This window comes from Physeter macrocephalus, chromosome 3, assembly GCF_002837175.3.
Source record: "Physeter macrocephalus isolate SW-GA chromosome 3, ASM283717v5, whole genome shotgun sequence".
NCBI classification, from domain to species: domain Eukaryota; kingdom Metazoa; phylum Chordata; class Mammalia; order Artiodactyla; family Physeteridae; genus Physeter; species Physeter macrocephalus.
This window is the reverse complement of record NC_041216.1, coordinates 6,025,018-6,032,815: the sequence shown is the minus strand read 5'-3', so window position 1 is coordinate 6,032,815 and position 7,798 is coordinate 6,025,018. Positions and strand designations below refer to the sequence as shown.

General features: G+C 47.4%; 1 non-coding gene across 1 annotated transcript; it reads right to left on the bottom strand.

The window, feature by feature from the left end:
* Positions 1 to 1,426: 1,426 nt before the first annotated feature.
* TRNAG-GCC (transfer RNA glycine (anticodon GCC)) lies at positions 1,427 to 1,499 on the bottom strand. Its single transcript has one exon. It is a non-coding gene; the product is annotated as a tRNA-Gly (tRNA).
* Between the last annotated feature and the right edge of the window lie 6,299 nt (positions 1,500 to 7,798).

The following is a 7,798-nucleotide window of genomic DNA, read 5'->3' as shown; positions in this document are numbered from 1 at the left end:
TTAATCTTCACTCTCTCTGTGGAGGCTCAGGGCACAGAGTAGGAAGAGAGCAGCCACACGAGACTGTTACCCTTTCCCTGCATCTCTGCACCTCTGCCTAAAATGTTGCCCTTCCCAATTACATTATCTGGCAAACTCCCATTCTTCCTTCAAGACTCAACTCAAACATCACCACCTCTTTGAAGCCACCCACGACTTCACAGGCAGCATTAGTTGAAGAATAGAGAAGTGCATGAAAAATTCATTTTCTCCCCCTCCCTGCCTTCCAAGTCATTTCTCCAAGGTCACAACAGATGGTGGACATCCTTCCGGATAATTTTCTAGGCCCATACAAACACAAAAAACATATGTGGGTCTTTTGTCTTTTTCTTTCTTTCTAATTTATTTAATTTTAAAAAAGAGGATTCACATTATTCCAAACTTTCTTTTTTCACTTAATAGATCATGGACAACTCTCCAGGTCAGTGCATGCAGATGTTAACACCCCCTCCTCACTGCCTCTGAAACCATCCACAGCCTAACTCACTTCCCTCTTGATGGATGCTGTTTCTTTTTCATTGCTACAAATGCTGCTGTAATGAATGTCATATCCTTGTGTTCTGATGTTTTTATTTCCGTAGGATGGATTCCCAAAAGAGGGATTTGTGCGTTAGAGGGTGTTTGTATTTTAAATTTTAACTGCTACTGCTGATTTTGTTCCCTAACATTTATAAGCAATTCTCACTCCCATTGATGTATGCAAGAGTCCTCTTCCCACACCATGGCCAGAACTGGATGTTATCTTTTCTATTCTTGCCAATGGATGGATGACAACGCTTACCTCATAAAACTGTTGTGAGGTTTAAATGAAAAATATAATATCTGGCACATAATAAGTCCTTAATAAATATGAGCCATTTATATAGCTCTGATGTCATCCTACTATCATATATCTCAGGAAAGCCTAGAATACATGATGACCTCTAGGTTCAGGAGAATTTTTTTTTTTTTTAAGTAGACCTGGATTCCAATCCAGCCTTCCCTGACCAGCTATGTGGCTCTCAGCTAGTCATTTAACCTCTCAGAGCCTCAGCGCTTCATCCGTAAAATGGGGACAATGAGTCCTGTGTGTTCTCCATCACAAGGAAATAACAGAGCTCAAATGAACTCATGAAGGTAAAGTCACCTTTGAGACCTCATGCAGGCGTGGAGGGTTATGCTCTCAGCTCCACTGATGACCAGACATGATCTCTGGGTGATTCCCAAAAGACATTTCTTCCTTTTTTTTTTTTTAAAGATTTATATTTATTTATTTATTTATTTAGGCTGTGCTGGGTCTTAGTTAGGCACGCAGGATCTTTTAGTTGTGGACTTCTTAGTTGCGGCATGCGGGCTTCTTAGTTGCGGCATGCGGGCTTCTTAGTTGCGGCATGCATGCGGGATCTAGTTCCCTGACCAGGGATCGAACCTGGGCCCCCTGCATTGGCAGCGTGGAGTCTTACCCACTGGACCACCAGGGAAGTCCCCCAAAAGACATTTCTTAGGAGACCAGAGACCTTCACAGTCAGAGAAGAGGGAGGAGGTCTCCTGACCCTTGGTCCTCAACTCCTCAACCGGGCATTCATGCTTCACACATCCTTGAGGACAAGGCAGATACATAAATATGAGCATGGGGTCATCTTAAGGGCCGCTAAAGAATCTCCTCCTAGCCACAAATGTCGCTAATCCAGGGGATATTGTTAGATGACTGAAATTTCACCATTAGAGACTCATGCCTCCCTGCACCATTCCCTGGGGGAGCAGGTGTACTCCCAGGACTTCAAACATTGTTTACCAAACATTTCCTGAGCATGTGCTCTGTGCCCGGCACCCATGGCACCTCGTGATCAACTCTACGCTTGACACCTATCAAAGGCCATTTCTCCATCTCTGACTCCTCTCCATGCTTCAGACCCACATTCCCATCTGTCTACTAGAAATCTCACCTTTAATAGCCCGCAAGCACCTGAAACTCAGCGTATCCCAAAGTGAATTTATCAGCCTCCTCCCTAAACCCGCCCCTCCCTCCTCTGCTTCCCCACCTCCAGGCCTGGCCTCTTCATCCTCTGGAGGCCTTAACACCAGAAGCCTCAGCATTCACCACTGCAGGGAGTCCTGCTCCCTCACCACCTGCAGTTAACCAGTTACAGCTTATGAGTTCAGCTGCCTTCCTCATCCCCGCCACCGCCCCACCCCAGGGTGTGGTGAGAGAGGCACATTTAAGGAGGCACTGTCAGATCCTTGGTAATGACAAACCCTGAAAGTGAGACCTTCCTTAAATCTGGCTCCCTAGGAGCCCCACCCTCTAAATTATATCAGCTCAGTTCATTTTTCACCGCGCTAAAGCGGTAGCCAATTACCTGGCCGCCCTGCCTCCTTCCTTTCCACCTCCAATGATCCTCTTCTCTGTGACAAGATTAATCTTCCCAAGTCCCAGCTTCAATCAAATCACATCCTCAAGGACCTTTCAAGACTCACCATCACCTACTGAATGAAGTATCAAGACTTACATTCAACACAGGACAGGTCTGTCACCATGCAGCCAACTTCTGTTTGAATCTCTGCTGCCAAAGGCTTCCAGCTCAGAGCTGACAACCTACTGGGCCACAAATGAGCACCTGACACAAGAGCAGCTCATCCACAGGCCACCTAATAGCCTATCACATGGCTTGACACAAAAAGCTCTACAAAGAGACTATGGTTATCAGCTGAGCCAATCAAATTTCTTCTCTAAGGAGTTTGGAACAGATGGGAAAAAAAAAGAGAGAGAGAGAGAGAACTGCCTAATTGATAGCAAAGCAGAAAAAGCAGACACAAGGAACTGAACCTGAATCATGGTTTGTTTGGGTTTTTTAATAAATTTATTTATTTTATTTATTTTTGTCTGCATTGGGTCTTCATTGCTGTGCACGGGCTTTCTCTAGTTGCAGCGAGCGGAGGCTGTTCTTTGTTGCAGTACACAGGCTTCTCATTGCAGTGGCTTCTCTTGTTGCGGAGCACAGGCTCTAGGCACACCAGCTTCAGTAGTTGTGGCACGTGGGCTCAGTAGTTGTGGCTCGTGGGCTCAGTAGTTACGGCACACGGGCTTAGTTGCTCCGTGGCGTGTGGGATCTTCCCAGACCAGGGCTCGAACCTGTGTCCCCTCCATTGGCAGGTGGATTCTTAACCACTGTGCCACCAGGGAAGCCCCTGAATCATGTTGATAGAGTTAATGAACTCCCTCCAGCTGTGGAGGTCCTGGAGCCATATAGAATCCAGTTCACCTAAGTTTCCCAGCCCTATGGCAACTCCTGTTGGATTTCTAAAAGAGGGCCCTTATTATGCCACTAGGGTCTGGTGTGAGGGGCAGGAGAGGGAGTAGAGGGGGAGGCCTGCCTTTCCTGACCTCGCTGTCTGGCCCAGCCTGGCCTGGCACTGGGTCCCCATCCAGCTGGTGGGAAGGCTGGATCCCACCAGCTCGGGGCAGGAGCCAGCTGTCTAGCAAGAAATGTAAAACCCAGCCCCTGCTACACAGCCCTGAGCTTGGCTATGACCCTCCCAGTCCCATGGGAAAAGGGACATCTGATGCGTCTGTGCAGTTCCAAAAAGCTGGAGACATCTCACACCCACAAATAATAATCATGATTTTCTGTAATTATTATTTGTGTATTTTGCATAATTGTCATAATTATTATCATCAGCTCATCAGCCTCCCATCCCAGCATGCTCTCCTCCTGTCCTCAGTCCTGAAATCTGATCACATGGGGCACACTTGCCTGCCTCTGACTTCCTCGTGAGAGCTGGTTCATAGGGATTCCTCCAGGAGGTAGGATGGGACACACCTGAGGGCTCTTCTGCCTTGCTTATCCTTCCAGAATATTTCTGGGCCTCGGTGCTGACTCTGTGCAGGGCCCGTGCTCAGTGCTGGGGCAGAAGACAAAGAGAAATGAGAGAAGCTTGCTCACCCACTCATTCTAGTAAGAGGAATAAGGCCTCCTTGCTCCCCTGCAACCAGTGGTGAGCTGGAGCCGGCTGGTCCCAGCTCAGGAGTTCAGACTATCAGTATCCCATCCCAGCTCCGCATTCCGACGTCTGTCATCCCCTGGGTGGCTTGAAACCAATCACGCTGGAAGTATTTACATCACAGAAATTTTCAAAAGGGCTTTTTTTCCAGAGAGCTAGTTATTAAACATGCATCAGCCTACCCTCAAACCTACCCTCCACATCACAGACAGGATGTTCTCTAAGGCTGAAATATAACAGTGTCACTCTCCTCCAACGGCTCCATGTTACCCATAGGTAAGGTCCAAACCCTTCAATGTAAGGCCTCCAGAGCCCTGTGTGACCCAGTCCAGTCTGCCGCTCTGGCTTCCATCCTCTCCATCTCCCCATGGCCTTCCAGATGTCTCTGTGCCCCGGAGAGGTCATCTCCAGACCCCACGCTCTCTGGCCTCCAGTCTCCAGCACACGCCATTCCCTCCTGAACCACCCTTCCTCCCTCAGTCTTGGCTTCGAGGCGGCATCTTTCTGCGAAGCCTTCACTGATTCTTCCTTGATGCGCCTCCGTCCCCCTCTCATGGCAGCACATATTTTCATCATGTGTCTACCAGCAAGTGGCCCCACTAAACTATTGACAGGAGTCAAGTCTAATTTGTTCATTCTTTTACCTTCAGCATCTGACACAGAGTCCAGCCATGTTGAACTCAATAGACTCAAACTGAATTGAATCCAATGGAATCAACACCACAGCCCGAGACAGGCTGAGGTCAGTGCCCTCACAGAGCACAAATAGAGTGCTCTGGTTGGTCAGAGAGAGCAGGATGCTTCTGATGGATAAGTCAGACAGGTGTCCTGGACATGTCCCCAAGGAGAAATGCCAGGCCACACATGAGCAGCAGGGCAGCATCCGTGCCTTCTTTTCAGTGGCACTCCCTGCAACAGTGCTCCAGTCCCTGATACTCTGCCCCTCAGTAGGGAAGCCTCAGTTATGCCTCCTGGGTTCCCCACCTGCTCCTGCTTGGCCTACAGCTTCACACCCCTTTGAGTACAGGAAGGCCCACATACACACACACACACACACACACACACACACACACACACACACACACACACGTCCAACTTGGCCCCAAAACTGGCTGAGGCTGAATTTCCCAGATCCCCAGAGGAAAAATTGGAAGCTCAAGGTGAGTTAATAAAATCAGAGTGAAAGGTGGGAAATATGCTATTTCTTGCATACTTAAGTATGCAGACTGATTCCTATATCATAGCTCACATTTACTGAGAACTTTCAGGGTGCAGAGGTCCATGAAAAAAAAAAAAAAAAAAACCTGAGTGTTTTAACGTGCTAGATGAAGGTCCATACACCAGTGAAGATAGTCACCAAGCAATATGCTGAAGGGGAAAATTCCAGGTTTTCTTTGCCAGAAAAAGGGGAGACAGCTGGTGGTGGTTCTGTTACTGAAGGATGAAAATTTACACTCCTCTGAGGACCTGCTCACAGGTCCAAAAAAATCTCCAGTTTGGTCCAGTAAGGAGCTGGCATGTGTCATATGGTGACAACAGCCTTCAGGTTTCTTTGTTTTTTTGTTTTTTTTAATTGAAGTAGAGTTCATTTACCATGTTGTGTTAATTTCTGCTGTACAGCAAAGTGATTCAGTTATACATATACACATTCTTTTTCATATTCTTTTCCATTATGGTTTATCCCAGGATACTGAATTTAGTTCCCTGTGCTATACAGTAAGACCGACCTTGTTTATCCATTCTATATGTAATAATTTGCATCTGCTAATCCCAAACTCCCAGTCCATCCCTCCCCCACCCCACCCCTTGGCAACCACACTTCTGTTCTCTATGTCTGTGAGTCTGTTTCTGTTTTGTAGATAAGTTCATTTGGGTCATATTTTAGATTCCACATGTAACTGATATTGTATGGTATTTGTCTTTCTCTTCCTGACTTACTTTATTTAGTATGATAATCTCTAGGTCCATCCATGTTGTTGCATTATTTCATTCTTTCTTATGAACAGCCTTCAGGTTTGATACCTCCTAGGCAAGTGCTACTGAAAGTAGACATTTTCCTATGTGTGATGTTAACACTCACTACCCACTCAATATGTTCTAAGTACCTGGCATCTTTCTTCAGGAGGGACAGTGGTAAGAGCTCAGGCTTGGGTGCCAGACCACCTGTATCCAACCCCCAGTTTAAGACCATGAACACGTCAATACCTCAGTTTCCTCTTCCATGAAATGGGAATTGCAGTACCTAACACACAGGGTTGTTATGATGATTAAATGCATTATTGTGTGTAGAGCCCTTGCAATGGTACTTGGTAGATAGACTCTTTTAAGAGTTGACTATTATTATTATTATCTCATTTAATCTTGTCATCAAGAGGGAGATACTATTCTTTTTTTATATTCTTCTCCATTATAGTTTATCACAGAATATTGAATATAGCTCCCTGTGCTATACAGTAGAACCTTGCTGTTTATCCATCCTAGATATAATAGTTTGCATCTGCTAATCCCAAACTCCCAGTCCTTCCCTCCCCCACGTCCCCTCCCCCTTGGCAACCACACGTCTGTTCTCTATGTCTGTGAGTCTGTTTCTGTTTTGTAGATAAGTTCATTTGTGCCACATTTTAGATTTCACATAGAAGTGATATCATAATAATGGGAGATACTATTCTTATCTCTACTTTACAGATGAGGCACAGTGACCCACTTGCCATCCTACCAACGCTGCTGCACCCCAGGGTCGAAGGATCCTGTGTAGTACCGAGGCTCTGGGGAAATATAACACTGTTGTATTTCAGCCTTAAGAGGACATCCACTCTCATCGTGGCCGTCACTCAACAATGACTCCTATGGAGACACCACTGTCCTGGCCCCCAGGGCTCCTTCAGCTCCCCTGCCAGCACCCTTGGCCAGGCTGGGAACCACACTGTGCCTGCGGACCCCACCTTCTCCAAGGTCCTTCCAGGAAACACACATGAGTCTCCTCCACCCGGGCAACCCCAGACTTTCCTCACTCCCAGTAAAGATTCTCCCCTTTAGTCGGGAGGAATTCCTCGCTCCCATTTTAATTTTCTCTCCCCTCTCCCACCCAGACACCCTGCTTAATCCCCTAGAGAGACTCCAGCTTTAGGGAAACAAAACCCCAACAGAGAAGTGTCTTCCAGATGTCTCTTTCTTGCAAGTCTCAAAACACAAACCTCCTTAGAGGCAAGGAAGCTCAGGCCAGCTGCCTGCCTAAATGGAGGAAAGAGAGAGAAAACATCACTCTCTCTGATCGTCACCCCCACTAGGGTATGGGTGAGCACTGGAGCCCTGCTCGGGGTGGGTCCCCAAAAAGTTAGAGTCTGGCCCAGGAGCATCCCTCAGGCAGCCCCAAAGGAAGCCACTGTTCAGTGGGGATACACAGCCCAGCTGACCATTACAATGCAGAGCAGGGAGGCTTAATGGAGGTTGTGAGTAAGCAGCCAGCAATTCTGTATAGAAAGGGCAGAGAAGGCTTCCAAGGGGCTTGGCTAGGCTGGGTAAGGAGGAGGAGGCACCGGCCCGGAAGGGTAAGAGGCCCAGCAGAGGGAAGAGCTAGAGGCTTGACCTCACACTGGTGTCCAAGAAAATGGTGCCATAGTGAGCCTGGGGGCAGGGGTGGGTAGAGAGGCAGATGAGGGTCAGTTGTCAGCGGCCTGCGGCTTGGGGCTTGGCCTTCATATTATAGGCACTGAGGGGTCACTGAAGGGTTTGAAGTAAGGAGGGATATGCCCAGATTTGAGTTTTGGAGAAACATTTT